The sequence below is a fragment of the Mirounga angustirostris genome, unplaced genomic scaffold (genome assembly GCF_029215605.1).
Source record: "Mirounga angustirostris isolate CCGP_5_RB_7025 unplaced genomic scaffold, mMirAng1.0.hap1 SCAF_5, whole genome shotgun sequence".
Classification (NCBI taxonomy): domain Eukaryota; kingdom Metazoa; phylum Chordata; class Mammalia; order Carnivora; family Phocidae; genus Mirounga; species Mirounga angustirostris.
In genome coordinates this window covers 127329666-127349401 of record NW_026991713.1, presented here as the reverse complement: position 1 = coordinate 127349401, position 19736 = coordinate 127329666, and the positions used below count along the sequence as shown (strand labels likewise).

Below are 19736 nucleotides of genomic sequence, written 5' to 3'. Positions count from 1 at the left end.
GCCGAGACTGTTTTGAAGCGGCCTTTCCAAGATTCTGCACCCAAGGAGTTGCTGTTGGAATGCCCAGCCCAAGAATCAGGATTCCAAAAACTTTCAAAGAGATCCTGGAATCTGCTTCATGGGAGGTGGGGGACTCTAGTCTTGGAGGCTGAAGCCTGTGGGGGGGAAGGGAGTGGACCTCAGTGGGAGACTTTGAGATGTCAGGCAAGGAGGGACCAGAAAGCCTGGAAGACCCCCTCAGGTGACCCTCGCATGGACACATAGGCTGTTAAAACAGTAACCAGAGTACCCCTCACTTTGACATATCCCCCAGCTGATGTTCACTGTCGAGCAAAACAGACCCCTGTGCTGGGGGCCCAGCGCCCTTTCAAGACTTTGAGGAAGAGAGGCAGTCCGCCTTTCACTGCAGAGGGAGAACGGCACACAGTGTGTGAAGAGCCCACAGCTGAGCATGCGTCTCTAGAAGGAGACAAAGGCACACCCCAGGTAGGGGAGTAAGTGAGTTCCTAGAAGTGGGAACACTAATGGAATCAGAGCTCTTCGGGGCCATCAGAGTGCAGTCCCTTTGGAAATACGTTCCTGACATTGTGATTTATTATGAACGATCCTCGACTCATTATTACTAGCTGAAGAGTTGCACTTTGGACGTTGTTTAGAGTTTTCTTAATGGCAACCATCACTAAACCTAGAGCACAGCCCACACCTACCTGAAGGTGTGGGGAGAGGGAGGGCCCCATGGAAGTCATGTCCCCCAGTTGTCTCATCAGTGACCTTCTTGACCATACCTGGGATGGCAAAGCTAAGTGAGGCCATTTTGAGGAAATGCAGACAGTTCGGTGACACCAGAGCCCAGGAGCATGTGGAGGGCGGGAGGTAGGCAGGGCCGAGGTCCCAGGAAGGAGTTTGGTCTCCATCTTTGTGAGGCAGCCTAGTGTGTGGGCTATAAGCACAGGCCCTGACCAGGCACCCTGGATTCAACCCCAGCTCCAGCCTTGGCCAGCTGCATGGCCTTGGGCAAGTCATTTACCTCTCCATGCCTAATCCCTTCCTCTGCCACACAGACTGACGTGAGGATTGGAGTTAATACATCCAAAGTCAGAATGGTGCTTAGCACGCATGGAGCATTGGATATGTGTTTGCTATCATGACACAGTCATGAACCATTGGATGATTTTGAGCAGAGAAGTGACAGGAGGGGTTTTTTTTAGGAACACTACCATCCCAGTGATGTGGAGGGTGGGAGGGACTAAGCGCTAGGACTTAGAGAAGGCTTTTGCAGTAATCCAGGTGGGAGATGGCATCAGCAAAAGGCAGGAGGAGCAGGCATGGAGAAGACAGAGCATTTCAAAAGACTGAAGAAAGAATCAGTAGGGCTCGACTGATTAGCTAGGGGTAGTGAGAGCCTGGGAAGTGTGCATTCAGATGGCTCCCCTGTTTCTGGTTTGGGGAACTGGGTGGATGGATGGCAAGACCATTCAATGAGGTGGAGAACACACAGGAGAAAGTTCGAAGGACATGCATTGGACAAATCAAGTATCTGACACTTGTGGGATTCAAACCAGATCTTCTAATGTCAAATCCAGTGCTCTTCTCATTTTCCGACAACAGTAATTTTGTGAATACACTAAACCATCACCACAATCAACTTTAGGACACTTTCAGCACCCCAAAAAGAAATCCCAAACCCATTAGCAGTCACTCCCCACTTTTTCCAACCCCCAAAGCCCTAGGCAACCACTAATCTGCTTTCTGTCTCTGGATTTCCCTGTACTGGGCGTTCCATCTAAATGGAATCATACAATGTGTGATCCATTGTGACTGGCTTCTTTCACTGCAAATACTGTGTTCAAGGTTCGTTTATGTTGTAGCACACATCGGTACTTCATTTCTCCCTGCTATGAAATAGTATTCTTTTGTACAGATATGCCATATTTTATTTATCCATTCACTTAATGGACTTTGGGTTGTTTCTACCTTTTGACTATCATAAATAAGGCTGTTACAAACATTCTTTTGCACAGTTTTGGGTGGACATACATTTTTATTTCTGTTGGGTAAATACCTAGGAGCGGAATTGTTAGGTCACATGGTACCTTTGTATTTAACTTTTGGGAACTCTCACATTATATTTTACATCTTCATATACTCATCTTTCTTCTCAAGTGCTGTGAGGTCTCTTTGAAGAGACATTTCCATCTTGCTCTACTAAAATGATGCCCAGCATAGAATAGTACTTCATAAATGTTCATTGAATTAATCAATGAAAATACTCTTGGGTGAGGGCATTAGAAGGGAACATTTATAAGCTTATTTCAATGGGCTATTCATAGGAAGGTACCCACACGGGGACCCAAAATTTCCAATTTAATGTATCACTGGGTTCAGGATTGTTCTCAAGCAGCAGGAACAAATTTTGTGGTGCACTTATGGATTGCATTAGAGGATGGCCAAGTTGGCTTTATCATTCTCCTCAGCTAGACCAAAGTTTAGACAGTTTTCTTCCTGATGATAGGCCCCTGACCTCCCTTTTTTTAGGGCATTTACTTTAGAAAACTTGCAACTGTAAATTCTTTCTCTGCCCCTTTGAAATCTATGCAGATCTTCTCCCAGTCTCTTGCTGGTCTTACAATACAGGAATCTTTCTCAGGGACCTGGGGACCTTCTTTTTGAAATGAAAATACCAAACAAGAGAGCACCCCTATCTCCCAATCTCTATGGGAGGGTAGACACTTGGCTTTGGTGGGCACCTTGCTCCAATTGTGAAGGGCAGTCAACAAATGCAGGTGGCCTGAGATTCCCCCCACCCCACCTCTTAAAAACTCTCTAGGTCCTTGCTTCAGTGGATTTGAGTTCAGCGTCACTCTTCTGTTGCAATAGTCCTGAATAAAGTCTTCCTTGCCTATTTAATTTTGTCTTTTACAATTTTAACTCTGACAAGGTCATGGATTCAACATATCACCTGATCCACCTGGGCCTGTGGGCATGACTCATGTAAGTGGAAATGGCCCTTTGGGACAGTGTGTCCAGGCAAATGAGATCACTAGATGCTATGGCCCATGGTAAGTGTTCTTCCAAAACAAATATGTAAAAGCCCATTTTCTGCACCTAATATTAAGAATATATTATGCTTTGGGGCGTCTGGGTGGCTCAGTTGATTGGGCTTCCAACTCTTGATTTAGGCTCAGGTCATGATCTCAGATTCATGAGATTGAGCCCTGAGTCAGGCTCCACACTCAGTGGGAAGTTTTCTTCTCCCTCTCCCTCTGCCTCTCCCCCTGCTCGCACACTCTCTCTCTCAAAATAAATAAGTGGGTCTTTAAAAAAAAAAAAGAATATATTATGTTCTTTCATGTTACTTCATTTTCAATGGACTAATTATGTTCCTGAGCCTGTTTCCCCTGCCCATTTGATAGGGTGAATTAAGGATTATACCAAAAGAGGGACTCATGACCCTGCGAACCAGGGGATCCCCAGAATTCAACTTCCTCAGGAGTCCCCATAGCGAATATAGATGAACATTTTTCCTGCCACCTCCTCAGGTTTCAGGAGCAGGGAGAATAAAACATCTTAGATGTGAATGTGAGGGCATGTTTGTTGAGCAAGAGGGTGACAGTTTGTGAAAAATGTTTCAGCTTATTTGATGTGCCCCTGGAGCTGACTGTGTTGACACAGTTGGGTGTGAAAAATGAGAGCTTGGTGAGTCAGGACAACATGCCTGAAACCTTTTTCGTTTCTTATTTTCCTGTAAAAGACATTCATTTCTCTAAGTGCCTAGCCAGAGTGTCATGGAGCTTCTTTATAGCTTTTCCCCTCACATACTACAGAATGTTATTAGTCCCTATGAAAATGGTTTCTAGAGGTCTCCCTGGGGAATTAAGTCTGAGGGGAGATGCCCCCATTCAGAAAAAGGCACAGAACATTCTACAGCTGCATAGAGTACTGCTGAGAGATCACCCATATCCGTGTTGATATTCAGCAGGCAAGCACTGTGATGGTTACAGTATTACTAAAATATTAAAACACTTTCCTATTAATGGATAAATAGCCACTTTCCTGAGCCATCTTCCCAAAGCCCTCTACTGCCCCCAGTGCTCCAGGCTCTCCCCCAGAACCCATGCTTTCCACAATCCCTTCTCGAAAGGGGTGATGTTTGGCCCAGCAGGGAGCCTGCAGAACCCTGCTCTGCTCCCACAGTTAGCCTTGATTCTGATTTGATCAGTGCCTGTCCTGTGCCAGCTAAACATACTTCCTATCACTCTGAACTCAGGGCTTTCTGATTACTCACTATTCCTCTGAACTTGCCTTGTATTTTGTCTACCTCTTCTCTTTGTCACCTCTGTTCTGTTTTCCATATGAAGTACTACCCCCAACCACTGTCAGAAATTCCATACCAGGGACGCCTGGGTGGCTGGGTCAGTTAAGTGCCTGCCTTCAGCTCAAGTCATGATGTCAGGGTCCTGGGATCAAGCCCCGCGTCCAGCTCTGTGCTCAATGGGGAGTCTGCTTCTCCCTCTCCCCTTGCCCCTCCCCCTGCTCATTCTTTCTCTCTCTCAAATAAATAAAATCTTTTTTTAAAAATCCCATACCTACTACAAAGCAGGGCACATGTTAGGGTATATGTGTGAGAGAAGGGTATGTATCAATTGGAAATGTTTTCAAACACTTGGCAATGTGGTGTCATAATGGTTGTTGACAAGAGGAAGCCATAACAGTGTAGGCATCCAGATGCCCTACCAGAGGTGTTACACTACAATAGGTTCTCCTGGTTTGCTGATTCTTCTAGAATAGGGTAGGATAGAGTCAGTTATTGGTATAAGGGAAGGGTGAATTGACCCTATTTTTCTGGACTTGAATGGATAGATCATAACTGTTCTGAAAATTAATCACTTGGCTGGTCTCAGGAAAGTGTGTAAAAAGATCTCTAGTGCTCTGAATGACAAAAACTGGCCTTACCCTTTGTGGGAGGGGAAAGAAAGGAAGAAGACAGGGTGGAGAGGTGGTTTGGGTCAGTGAAGGGGAACCTTGGGCAGGTCCTGACTGCGTTCCTTGGGCTTCTTGTTCATGGATCCAGAAAGAGCTGATCACTAAGATTGCTGAAATTCATTACACCTTGGGCTTAAGGCCCTAGACTGAGTCTCCTGGGGCTCATGTCTCCCCCAGAGATAGGAAGTAAAGGACCTTTGTTCTACTACCTGTGACAGCAACTAGAGCAGGGTACCCAGCCACCCCCATCTAGCCTCCATCATGGCAGCCTGTGCCCCCATCTCCAGGAGCCTGAGCCTTCTGGCTGAGACCCACTTGCTCCCACCTTCATCAGCAGCCTCTTGCCTCCTGACCTAAGAGACTGAACCACTGCCCATTTCCTGCGCTGCCCATGCTTTGGGAGTGACACTTTGGTGTCCGGGGTCATTGGTGTATCACAGCCCAAATCTTCACTGCTCAGAAGTTGACCTGTCAGGAATTTAAAGAGCATCCTAGTCAGAGTGGCTTGAAGCCCCTCTCCCAAAAATGACCCTTGAGGGGAAGAAGTCTACCGCTAAGGATTTATTGCTCTAGGATGTGATAACAGCTTAGCAAGTACAGCTACTTTAGGTCCTGAAGACGACCCAGCTAGCAAGACTTGGGTACATCTCACCAAGGCCAGGTTCCAGCACAAACTGCAGTCTCACCAGGCCACCGTCCCAAGACCAAACTCCCAGATGCAGCCAAGGCAGATCTCCAGCATACAGCGGGGGAGAGACTGAATTTCTGGACTCTGCCATTGTCATCAGATGGGGGGGATCTCAAATGTTCTCACTCTTGGGATGGATAGAGGTGCATTCACTTTGCTCTGAAGCATCTAGAGATGTGGACCTCACACTTGACTGCACATTCAGATCTCCCTGGTGCTGTAAAAATAAACAGTGCCTGGGCGCCAGCCTGTGCATGCATGTGTGCGCGTGCGTGTGTAATCAGTAAGTGCTGAATACCTGAATCTATTTTTTGCCAGCTTTATTTAGGTATAATTGACAAATGGAAGTTGTATATATTTAAACTGTACAACTGATGTTTTGATGTACACATTGTGGAATAATCCTCATAATCAAGCTAATTAACATATCCATCACCCCAACCTCTAAGGTTCTTGTTCAGTTTATGTGAGGTCTGAGCATTGATATCTTTTACAAACATTTGAGGTGGTTATAATGAATAGCTAAGGTTGAGAACCACTAGTACAAGTATATATATATATTGGTTATACATGTGTACAGATGCACATGCTTATACACACACATACACATTCAGAGACTCATCTAATTTTTTTTAAGATTTTATTTATTTAGGGGCGCCTGGGTGGCTCAGCAGATTGGCCGTCTGCCTTCGGCTCAGGTCATGATCCCAGGGTCATGCATTGGGCTCCCTGCTCAGGGGGGAGCCTGCTTCTCCCTTTCCCTCTGCCTGCAGCTCTGCCTACTTGTGCTCTTTCCTTCTCTCTTTTAAAATAAATAAATCTTAAAAAAAAAAAAAGATTTTATTATTTTTATTTGAGAGAGAGAGAGCACAAGCAGGGAGAAGAAACACAGACTCCCTGCTGAGCGGGGAGCCTGATGGGGGGCTCCATCCCAGGACCCCGAGATCATGATCTGAGCTGAAGTCAGATGCTCAGCTGAGCCATCCAAGTGCTCCTCCAATTTTTTATTTTAAAAAAATATATATGTGTGTGTGTTAGAAAAAACTTGTAATGGGAGTGGTCTTGATTTTCTTCCTTTAGTTTTTTTGGGGTTCTTTTTTTCAAGTTTTGTACAGTGGTCATGCAATCATTTATAATCCCAAGGAAAGAAGGCAAAGTGCTATTTTTAAAATAACTTTACTGATCTTTCTAGATCCAGCTCAGCTCTCTGTATGAGCCACTTCAACACCCATCTGACTTCCCTCCTCTGAATTCCTCCCAGCCTCTGACCACTACAGTGCACCCAGCACTTCACGGAGACTACAGATGCTTGCTGTCTGTTCCATGTTGGTCTCGTGCCTCCCCGTAGCCACGGAGTGCCCGGAGGGCAGGGTCTGGTGCATCTTTGCAGGGACAGAGGTATTATTGATAACCTGGGCCTGAGCTGGCACTGGGAGTCACTCAGTTCCCTGAACAAAGACGCTCTCTCTGTCTCTGGAGATGAAGCTTTCTGGTCTCCAGATGGGCTATCTAGGAGAACGGAAGGGAAAGGATGCATTGGCAAGGTCTATGGAAGAACATACAAGTGAGGTCTGTGGGACAAGAAGTATGCGCCAAGCTGGCTAGGGTCCCTGTCTGTCCAGGAATCTGGTGAATGTATGGCTTGTATTCTGGTCTCCAGATGGGCTATCTAGGAGAACGGAAGGGAAAGGATGCATTGGCAAGGTCTATGGAAGAACATACAAGTGAGGTCTGTGGGACAAGAAGTATGCGCCAAGCTGGCTAGGGTCCCTGTCTGTCCAGGAATCTGGTGAATGTATAGCTCTCCACAGTTCTGGCGGCTCGCCACATCTTAAGGCAGACCCAGGGAGGAGGGGAACTGAGCCACATCAGGAAGCCTGGGCAGGGGTGACCTGTGGCAAAGGAAAACAGACACAGAGACCCCTGTCTTGCCATCCTCATGGGGTTGGCTTTGAAGGCAAGCCTCTGCGGGGGCTCTTGCTAGGCTAAGTCCTGCATGGCAGGTCTGGGAAACCAAAGGGACTGGAAAATGGAGGTAAGACCCCTGGGCTTCTTCCTCCTAGTAGATGTCAAAATACATCTTACTTGGAAGAAAAAAGCATCATACTTTGTGACTTCCCAGTTGTACCCCAGCACTGGGGAATATATTAGGATGTAGCTTCCCTAAAGTTTGGACACACTAGCACTACAAAATGCTCGAAGATGAAAGGGTTCCAGAGTCAAATAAATTTGGGAACTACTAGACTATCCCCCTCCTCTCTTCCAGATTCACAATGCAGAAGTGTATTAAAGACTCTGACAAGTCCTGCAGCTGGAAAATCCTAGCATCCCTCCACATTTAATTGACAGTACCATCTTTATTCATGGAGCACCTGTTAATAGCCAAGGCCTGTTTTGGGAAGATCTGAATTGGTTACTTTATGGCAAGAGAGTCCATATCTAGAATGGTATTTGTCAATAATTCAATTCCATTTCTAAGAAAAAGCATAAATTGGGGCGCCTGGCTGGCTCAGTCAGTAGAGCATGTGACTCTCGATCTCAGGATTGTGAGTTCAAGCCTCATGTTGGGTGTAGAGTTCACTTAAAAATAAAATCTTAAAAAAGAAGAAAAAAATCATAATTTAATAAGTATTACATATTTGGACCACTAACCTCAAATAATATACTGGCCAATTGACAGATTATTAACTGGAAACAGTTGCGTTTTTTTGATGACAACATAATAAGCTGTGAGCACCAAAGTCATTGACAGAATTATCTAGGAAAGAGAGTGGTCAGTGTAAGCAGGAAAGCTTTTAACAGCACTGGTATAGAGGAAGATGCAAGTTTCTGAAGAATGAACACAGTATGCCTCAGGAGGGAGAACCAGGGGAAGCATTCTAAACTGGGGTTATTGGTCTTACCTTTTGATAAAGCAAAAAATCCAACACAGGAAGGATAAATACAGATATGGACAAACGAAAGAAGGAAAATCATATCCCTCATATGTCCAACTTTGGACCAGATTGGAAAGATTTGAATTCAGAGTCATCTGTTCTGACCAGTGAGAATATCAGGAAAAATGGCATCTCGTCCTATGATCTAGTTAGACTCTGATTAGCACCCTTTTGAAAAACAGCCCAACTTAGGGCATGGAAGCTCAAAAATCATTTGCATATAAACAGAGCCTTAAGCATATAATAAATCTGTCCTAGAAACAGCAGCTCTTGACATCTCATTACATGTACACTATCCTTCATGTCATCAGTTCTTCTGACATCTCTGGGAACTCAGGGCAAGTGGCAAGCCATGGTCATTATTGCCAGGGCAAGCTCCTGCCCTAGCTCTCTGCTGCCAGACAGCCCCCAAGGAAGGCTGGCTACCCTGCTGGCTACCTAGCTCAGGAGCTTGGCTCTTATTTTGTTTTGATTTGTTTTTTGTTTTCACTGAAGTAAAGCAAGGGAAGTGGCTACTCTAAGATCTTATGGTGTCTTAACAGCACGAATTGTCAATGCTGGCAAAATTGTTAAAATTAAAAAAAGAGGGGCGCCTGGGTGGCTCAGTTGGTTAAGCGACTGCCTTCGGCTCAGGTCATGATCCTGGAGTCCCTGGATTGAGTCCCGCATCGGGCTCCCTGCTCAGCAGGGAGTCTGCTTCTGCCTCTGACCCTACCCCCTCTCATGTGCTCTCTCTCTCTCATTCTCTCTGTCTCAAATAAATTAAAAAAAAAAAAAATCTTTAAAAAAAATAAAAATAAATAAAATTTAAAAAAGAAAACAAAGTCCCCCAGCTCCAAATCTTTGCCACTTGCACTTTTTGGCACAGCTGATTCCAGGGAGGGCAGCTAGAGATGGACAGGTGGAGACGCGGCTGCTGAAAGCGTGGGCAGGAAGGAGGCTGATCCTTGAGGCTGTCATCCTTATAGAAATAACTGGGGAGTGAGAAAGGCAGAGACTGGCTGTCATGTGGCACAAAGAGGGTGGGGACAGAGTGTTCCAAGCACAGGAATAGCTGTTCAAGAAAAAGATGAGAGCAAGTGTATGTATGATCGTGTAGGGTATCTGTGTTGTCCCAAGGCCAGAATTACCACATTTGATTCTCAGGACAACCTTCAACCCCATGGTGGGGGGATTATCACCGTTTCAGAGATAAGATCCCTGAGGGCCCCCTTTTTCTCACTGAGGTCCTAGACAAATTAAAGAACAAGACAGAGCAGTAGGTAAAGGTTAAAATGTCACCTTTATGGCTCAAAATCTAGAGTGTGAGGAGCCAGCAATGTATACAAGTTCCAGTTGCTCCACATCTTCACCAACATCTGGTGATGTTACTATTTTTAATTTAACCAGTCGAGTGTTAACAAAACCACATCACATTATGGTTTCTGTTTGCATTTCCCAGATGTTGAGCACTTTCTCATGTTCTTATTGGTCATTTATTTGTATGTATTCCTTTGTAGAGTTTCTGTTCAAGTCTTCTCATTTTTTAATTGGTCTTTTTATTATATATGTTTATGTTCTTGATACAATATTTTGTCAGATATAAATTTTTTAATATATTTTTAAATACTTTGTCCAAGGTTTCAAAGACCTTCTGTATTTTCTTATACAAGTGTTATATAATCCACCTGGAACTGATTTTTGTGTATCGTATGAGATAGGAGTCAACATTCGTTTCTTCTCCTTATGGATATCCAGTTGTTCCAGCATCATTTGATGAAAATTTTTTCCTTTCTCCATAGAATTGCTTTGCTACGTCTGTCAAAATTCAGCTGTATCTGTGTGATTATTCTGTTCCATTGATCCATTTGTCTCCCCTTATGTCAATACCAATTGTCTTGATTTCTATAGCTTTTTACGTCTTAAAAGCACGTGGTGTAAGACCTCCAACTGTGTTCCTTCTTTTGCTATTCTGCATGCTTCTCTACTTCCATATACATTTTAGAAGCACTTTAGGGAGATTAATTTGGGGAGAATTGCAATCTTAACAATATTGGGTCTTCCAATCAAGGGGTCTAATGTTTCTTTCCATTTATCTTGATCTTCTTTAATGCCTCACAGCAATGTTTTATACTCTTCTGGAGAGAGGCCCTGCACAGCTTTTGTTGAATTTATCCCTAAGTATTTTATGGGTTTTTTTTTTAGATAGAATTTAAATTTTTTATTTTCTATTTACTGCTAATATATACAAACGCTATATACTTTTGTGTATTGACCTTTTATCCTGCAATCTTGCTCAATTCCCTTTTTATAGTAGACTTTTGTAGATCCTTAAGGATTTTCTATGTACACAGTCATGTTGTTTGTGAATGAGGGTTTTCCTTCTCTCTTTCTAATCTGTATGCTTTATGTTCCCTTAGCACAGCAGCTGAAGTCTATGGTGAGAGGTTGCTTAGAAGTGGAAGATCACCGTCTTAGGGAGAAAGTATAGTCTCTCCTGGCTAAGTGTGGTGTCAGCAGTTGGTTTTCTGCAGGTGTCCTTTATTAGAAGGAGATCATTTCCTTCTACTTCTAACCTGCTCACAGGCTTGTCATTGTTACTGGATTTTGTCAAATGCTTTTACTGCCTCTACTGAGATAATCCTACAATTTTTCTTTTATTCTGTTAATGTGCTGGATTACCTTGATTGACTTTCAAATGCGAAACCCACACTTTGTATTCCTGGGGCAAACCCTACTTGATGATACTGGATTATCCTTATTATTTACTGCTGAATTCTATGGCTCCTATTTTTAGAGTTTTTGGGTCTGTGTTCAGGCGACTTGTCTATAGTTACTTTGTAATATCTTTTACTGGTTTCGGTGTCAAGGTAATGCTGGCCTCCTAGAATGAGTTAGGGAGTATTCTCTCCTCCTCTCCTTTCTCAAAGATTGTGTATAAGATTCATATTATCTCTTCTTTAAATGTTTGATAAAATTCACTAGTGAAGCCATTGGAACTTAGAGTTTTCTCTGAGCCTGTAGTTTTGTGGGAAGTTTTAAATTACAGCTCCAGTTTCTTTAACAGATAGATAATAGATATATAGATACATGGCTATTCAGATCTTTTATTTGATGCAAGCTGCCAAATTTATTGGCAGAAAGCTGTACATAATATCCTGTTCTTAACCTATTCCTGTTTCTGTACTGTGTATTCATGTCCCCTCTTTTTTTTTTTTTTAAGATTTTATTTATTTATTTGACAGAGAGAGACACAGCGGGAGAGGGAACACAAGCAGGGGGAGTGGGAGAGGGAGAAGCAGGCTCTCCGCCGAGCAGGGAGCCTGATGCGGGGCTTGACCCCAGGACCCTGGGATCATGACCTGAGCCGAAGGTAGACGCCTAGCGACTGAGCCACCCAGGCGCCCCCATGTCCCCTCTTTCATTCCTAATATCGGAAACTCACATTTTCTCTTTTTATCAGTCTTGCTTGGTGTTTATTGATTTTATTAATCTTTTCAAAGAACCAACTTTTGTTTTCATTGATTCCCCCCCCATTGCTTGTCCATTGTCTATTTAATTGACTTACACTCTTTATTATTTCTTTTCTCTTATTTGTCTTATTTTTTCCTAGCTTCTTAAGAGGGAAGTTTAAATCTAATAAGCTTATTTATTTTCTTCTTTATTCTTTTCTAATATAAACATTTAAAGTCATAGATTTCTCTGTCAGCACCACTCTAGTCACATATCACAAATTTGATATGTTGTGTTATTGGTTTCTAAATGTTTTCTGAGCTCCCCTGTGACTCCTTTGACCCGTGCGTTATTTAGAAGTATGTTGTTTAATTTCCAAGTAGTTGGGGTTTTCCAGATAACTCTTCCAATAGATTGTATGGTCACAGAATCTATTTTGCATTATTTCAGTCCTTTGAAATTTATGGAGACTTGTTTTATGGCCAGTATTTGGTGTGTGTCAATAAAAATTTGGATTCACTTTGATTTCTGCAATTGTTGACTGTCATGTTTTTTCAACATCAAGGTCTAAAAAAAACTTTTGAGGAATGCCTGGATGGCTCGGTCAATTATGCATGACTCTTGATCTCGGGGTTGTGAGTTGGAGCCCTATGTTGGACATTGAGCCTACTTAAAAAAAATTTGTTTTTTAAAAACTGGGATTCTCCTCACACCTTTTAAGGTGGTAGGTGCAGGTTGCTTATAAGTTTAAATAATTTCAAGTGACTTTAGGCATATTATAAGCATTCACATTTTTTTTTTAAAGATTTTATTTATTTATTTGACAGAGACACAGCGAGAGAGGGAACACAAGCAAGGGGAGTGGGAGAGGGAGAAGCAGGCTTCCCGCTGAGCAGGGAGCCTGATGTGGGGCTCGATGTGGGGCTCGATCCCAGGACCCTGGGATCATGACCTGAGCTGAAGGCAGACGCTTAACGACTGAGCCACCCAGGCGCCCCAAGCATTCACATTTTTAGGTAGAGTTACCATATTGCTCTTTTAAATGTATTGAAGGGAATCCAAATACAGTAGTGATTTCATAGTCACCCTCACTCATTTTCTTTAAAAAATGCATGAACAGGCTCTTCTTTAACAGTTGGAAATTTGACATACTTTCCCCTTCCTCCTTGAACCCTTATTTGCAATCTATTGGGTTGAAATGGCAAGGGGCAAGACCCTAGAGCCTTTTCATTCCACTTCTTCACAAAATATTTTCCAAATGCAATGTATCTTTAAGCTTGTAAGTCATTCATTTATCACCCTATCATACTTCTCTGTCAGTGTTTTGTGGGGTTTTTTTTTTTTTCTGAAACCATAATCCCTGGTGTTAGAATTTTTTCTTCTGGATTGAGTTGTCATTATAGTTAATATTAGTGCATAACTGATCAAACAACATAATTACTACTTATTAAATTAGAAACAATGGATGATGACTTGGTAGATGTTAGTCATTAAACACTTCTTTGTGAAATGAATGTCATCGTATGCAAATTATATATGTGTGCGTAACTATTCTTGCTAGATTGGGACAAGATTCAGCAACAGTATTTTTCCTATTTTTTTCATTTTTATTGATAGAAGAACTGATGAAACTTTTTCTTGTAAATACATAGATGGGGCAAGGATTTTTAGTATGGTAGCTGTCACCCAATTCCTTTAAAGTCTTCTGAGTTATAAGCCAAAAATCACATAGTGATCTATCATCAAATATTATTTATAAAGACCTATCAGCTGACAGGTCTATTAGACCTTTCAATTTTGATGAAAACAAAGAGCTGGAAACCACTAGAGTTGGAAAAGGATTTGTTACCTGTCATTAAAGTCATTTGCTCTCCCAGCTTCTGGAAAATAGAATAAGGATTTTATCAAGACTTCTAAAATTATTTATTATTAAATTATTATTTGCTAATAAAATATTTCAACAAAAATTTCATCAGAAGCATACCTTCTGTTAATTTTAATCAAACACTGGGAGCTGCATATTTTGTTCATTGCTTCAGGGGACATGCCACCTAACCAGACTGCAAAGAACATTATAAAGTCAAACCAGCCCCCGCAGACTTGCTGTCATCAGAAGTCTGACTTTTACTTTTCAGATTAAATAAATCTGCTAATACACTTCCTGGGAATACCATCTTCTGAATTCTGCTTCTAAGGTAAATAAACTCACCTTGAGTTTGCCTCTGTGATGAGATCAATCCTCCTAGCCTATGGCTTTTCTCTCTGATACTCTCTTGGTTTTATTCTCACCAGAAGTTTATCAGAAGCAGACAGTTCTGAAGGGTTTTACTCCCTGGAGCAATGAATCTCATTAAGATTCACAAAGATTTTGGAAGGCCTTTTGTTAGATGTGGAAAGGAGAACCCACACCTCCATCCAGGCATTCTGGGCAGAACAGCTTTGGGAAGAGAATGTATGGAAATTGAGGACCTAGGTCTTGATCTTCTCAAAACTGTCTGTGGCCCACACACCAGGCAAGATCCCAGGCACCCCCATCTGAAGTTGTCTGGCCTAAGAAGCCTAAGGCAGGTGCAGATTTAGAGATGAGGAACAGGAAGAGGAACCAGCAGGGGAGGCTGAGAAGGAACAGCCAGTGGGTTAAAAGATTCAAAAGAGGAAGGTGAGTTCTTGGCAGAAGGAACCACGTGCGTCTGGTCAACATCGGCACTCATTCTCAGAGGGATTTCTAAGAGTTTGGAAAGCGCTTCTTTTGGAGAGTCCCAAAGTGGCTGTGCTGAGGTCTCTTAGGTGAATTTGGCACAGGAAAGTGTGAGTGCCCTGGGCTGCTCCTTCTCCCTCACCGTCTATCAGACTTCCGTCTCTTGCATGTCTTAAACACCATCCACTGTAGTCCCTTTTTCCCTGAATGCATTTGCCCTGATAAAGGCTGTCATTTCACACCAACACTGGTTTTCCTGCCTCTACTCTCTTTTCTTTCTCTCTCTTATCCTGCATATCACACCCTGGCCATGCCATGCAGATTCTCCCTTTCTTCACAGCCTCCCTGGTGAGCGACCTCTCCTCCTTCCCCACCTGGCAAACTTTTTAATTTTTCAAGATTATTCTCAAGCACCCCCTTCTCTTCAACACCTGGCTTTCCTGACCTTTCCAGGTTAAAGACACTTTCTCTTCCTTGTGGCCCCACTTCCCCCTCTCTGCCCTTTGCCATCCCTTTTCCTTGTCCATACCTCAGTTTTAGGAGCAGCCTCACCCCAAGCATTTAGATTTTTACACGGTTTCCCTCCCCCTCCCCCTTCTCCAGTAGACTCGGAGTTCCCTGAGAGCAAAGACCCCCTCTTCCTCAGTTCTGTTGCTCCCAGGGGTCACGACAGTGCCCAGCTCAGCATGGTCACCTGATACATATTTGTTGCAGAGGACTTATGTGGAAAACTTGGAAGAAAGCCAGAGAAACAGCAACAGCGTCCAGGCAAACCTGAGGGTTTGGACAGGAGAGAAATAACTCAGCACTATGGTAAAGCCCATTTCTAACATCAGCTGGGACTCAGGAGAAGCTAGTTTGTCGGGAGAGAGGACGAAGCAGCTGCTAGAGAAGAGAAGACTTGGATTCCTTGAAGGACTATGGCCCTGGCCAGGAGGCCTGCGGTCCTACTCTCTAAATGTCATGGAGTGACCCAGGATCCCCATCATAAAGGTTCCCCTTGTGCTCAAACTGGTTCCTGCAACCAAGGTTTACTCAACTAAACACACACGCCCAGGGCGCCTGGGTGGCTCAGTCGTTAAGCAACTGCCTTCAGCTCAGGTCATGATCCCAAGGTCCTGGGATCAAGCCCCGCATAGGGCTTCCTGCTCGGTGGGAAGCCTGCTTCTCCCTCTCTCACTCCCCCTGCTTGTGTTCCCTCTCTCGCTGTGTCTCTCTCTCTGTAAAATAAATAAATAAAATCTTTTAAAAAATAAATAAACAAACACACATGCCCAACTTAAACAGACTTTGGACTTAATGACTTGCTCTGTAATAGTATCTGCTATTTTCTGTAGGACAAAAAAAACACAAAAAACAAAAAAAGCACAACCTCAAACCTCTTTGCTTATCAGCCTAGTGAAATACGTTGTGGTTTTACATACCAAGAGTCATTTGCATGAACTTTTAAAAATTAATTTTTAATTACTGTAATATATGAGTACATTCTCTTTATAGAAATTAAACAATTATAGATGTTTTAAGGTAAAGTACTGTTAGGGGTTTTTAATTCTCCTTTCTTGGTTAACAATCAGTAAATTGCAGACACATGTATTGGCCCAGAGACAACCCCTCCCCCACCCCCACCCTTTGAGCTCAGGGCTCTCATAGACCAGAGGTGAGTTCTTTGAAGTCAGAAAGCACGTCCTAATCATCGTTATGTGATTCACACACAGTGTATGCCTGCGCACACTGTTGATAATTGAATGAATGAAAAAGAAAGAAAGAAAAAGAAAGAAAGAAAGAAATCAGGGGATTGGACTACATGATCCTTAAGACCCTCTCTATTATGTCCTGTATATTCTGATTCTATAAACTATTCATTTGCCCACTATTTATCAGTGGATTACTGGACACCGTTTCTGTGCATACAATAGAATCCCTTTACAATACTGACTACCGTAAGCATGATCAATATCTATATTAAAGATTACTCTTACTGTCTGCCACTGTTACATTTCAAGAAATATAAGTTGAATTGTAGTATAGCTGAAATTTTGGAAAAATTTAAAGTTCTTAATATTATATGAGATAAAATCATTCGCTAAAAACTTATAAATGATCTTTTAATGTGTTATTCCATGACAAACTGGCAAAGACTTTGCAGTCCAATTGCTGGGGTTCAAATCCTGGCCCCACCACTTGCTAGCTGTGTGACCTTAGGAATGTTACTTAACCTTTCTGTGCCTGAGTTGTCTCATTTGTAAAATGGGGATAGTGATTGTGTTTAGACTGTAGAGTTGTTGCAAGAATTAAAAGCATCAGTACAGGAAACTTGGGTGGCTCAGTCAGCTAAGTGCCCAACTCTTGATTTCAGCTCAGGTCATGATCTCAAGGTCGTGAGATCAAGCCCAGCGTCAGGCTCTGCACTGGGCGTGGAGCCTGTTTAAAAGATTCTCTTTCTGGGGCGCCTGGGTGGCTCAGTCATTAAGTGCCTGCCTTCGGCTCAGGTCATGATCCCAGGGTCCTGGGATCAAGCCTCACATCGGGCTCCCTGCTCTGCGGGAGGCCTGCTTCTCCCTCTCCCACTCCCCCTGCTTGTGTTCCCTCTCTCACTGTGTCTCTCTCTGTCAAATAAATAAACAAAATCTTTAAAAAAAGTAAATAAAAGATTCTCTTTCCTCTCTCCCTCTGCCCCTCCCTCCATGCTCTCTCTCTCTCTCATAACTAAATAATAAATCTTGGTTTTTTTTAAGCACCAATACAAGTTCAGGGCTTACAGCAGTGCTGAGTGCCCAGTAAGGCATAATACAGGTGTTAGCTGCTGCTTTGTTAAAGGAGAAATTGGTATTATTCAAACATAATCAACTGCCAAGGCACCCCATACATGGTGCCAACTGACTACACAGGAACCTCAGAGGCTAACTTCCCTAGCAAATGTCTGGAGGGCCAGAAACACAACCCAAAAGGGCAGGGCGCCCATGCCTGCCCTGGGAGAAGAGAAAGACTCAGCAGTTGAACTGCTCAGCGACTCACTCACTCTTCCTCCTACAGCAGTGACTCCAGCCGGCCCCCTGTGTAAATGCCCTAGGACTAAGGAGCAGGCTGTTTGTTGTGACACACAGGCCACTTGCTGTGCACTCCCTCCCCTTTCCTGCCTCACGTCCCTGTCACTCTTTCTGGTCTCCTGGGACTGCATTCCCCACTTAAGAGTTGGGACATCCGCTTCTGCCTCCAGCCCCGATGTTTAAGGAATTGGGGCTAAGGTAGACATTTCCCACTGCATATCCTCCAAGCTTCACCAAGGAAAATAAAACAGAGCTCACGGTTTTCTTTGGAATTGTGAGTAAAGAGCATCCGCAAAGGGGCGCCTGCGTGGCTGAGTCAGTTAAGCGTCTGGCTCAGGTCATGATCCCAGGGTCTTGGGATCGAGTCCTGCATCGGGCTTCTTGCTCGGCAGGGAGCCTGCTTTCCCTCTGCCTGCCACTCCCCCTGCTTGTGCTCGCTCTCTCTGTCTTCCTGACAAATAAATAAATAAAATCTTAAAAAAAAAAAAGCATCAGCAAGTATTCTGAGTATGATGTGATAGAAAATGCCTGGACTGGGGATCAGAACTCCTGGATTTGCCAATATCATCTTTTGCCCAAAACAACTAAATTCCTTTTCAGAGAGCGTATTACCATAAAGTGGAGCAACATATATTCTTCCTCCCTACTTCACACTAATATGCGTTACTTATTTAGCACTTACTTTAGTTCCTGCTGTACTATATGATCTCTTTTGATATCCCACTCACAAGCTGGATGCCTTTACTTCAGAAGACAGGCCTTATCACTCCCGGTTTTCAAATGAACACTGTAAGACCCAGAGAGGTTAAGTAATTCACCCAAGGTCACACAGCTCCTTAGCATCAGAGCCAGGAATTAAAGGCAGGTTTGTTTGATCTCCAAGCTCATCATCTTTGCACTGCTGTTCTGCTTGTCCAAGGAACAAAATGCATATAAAAAGATGCTAAACTCCATAATAATAACATACTAATAAATGCATAGTAAAATGTACTCTGGGAGGGGCGCCTGGGTGGCTCAGTCGTTAAGCGTCTGCCTTCAGCTCAGGTCATGATCCCAGGGTCCTGGGATCGAGCCCCGCATCGGGCTCCCTGCTCTGCAGGAAAATTGCTTCTCCCTCTCCCAGTCCCTCTGCTTGTGTTCCCTCTTTCGCTGTGTCTCTGTCAAATAAATAAAATCTTTAAAAAAAAAAAAATGTACTCTGGGAGTTGAAGACACTGCTAACCACATTTATTCTCATAAAGGCCACGTTGAGTCATTTTGCTCTGGAAATAAGACACAAAAATCAGTAACATAGGGAGACAAAAGTATTTCTATCCTATTGGTCAGTCCCTAGTCCTTCATTTTGCTAACAAGTATCTCCAGATATCCTTGCCATAACTATTAAAATTATCTCAGGCCACTAACGAAGATTGGCTCTGTCTAAGCTATAAGAGGTGTAAATTATACCAAGAAATACCAATGCTACCAAGAAATAAAGGAATCTGGATGCTGGAAAAATAAAGGTATATATTAAAACTATAATCGTGTTTGGAAGTGGGTTACCAAAGAGAACAGAAGCAAGATTGAAACTCCTGAAGCATCATCGGCTGCTTGAAAGCTTCAAGGTGCGTGTTATGTGCTAAGTTGTTTCCCAAAATTCCTAACCCCCAGTAGCTCAGAATGTGACTGTATTTGGAGATAGGGCCATTAAAGAGGCAATTAGGGTTAAATAAGGTTATTGGGATGGGCCCTAATCCAGTGTGACTAGTGTCTTTGTAAGAAGAAGTCAGGACACAGACGCATGGAGGGAAGACCATGTGAGGTCGGAGGGAAGACCATGTGAGGTCAGAGGGAAGACGCCAGCTAGAAGCCAAGGAGAGAGGCCTCGGAAGAAACAGCCCTACCTGCACCTCGATCTCCAGAACTAGAAGGCTGTTACTAAGCTGCTCAGCTGGGGTATTCGTGATGGCAGC

The 19736-nt window shown here is 43.3% G+C and overlaps 1 protein-coding gene across 1 annotated transcript in view; it reads left to right on the top strand.

Annotated features, from left to right (window-relative positions):
• MCM10 (minichromosome maintenance 10 replication initiation factor) overlaps positions 1-15906 on the top strand; it is an 83281-nt gene extending 67375 nt beyond the window's left edge. Inside the window, exon 21 of the mRNA XM_064592064.1 lies at positions 15452-15906. The gene's annotated coding sequence lies outside the window, so the exon portion shown is untranslated. The remainder of the gene's footprint in view (positions 1-15451) is intronic.
• The last annotated feature ends 3830 nt before the right edge of the window (positions 15907-19736 follow it).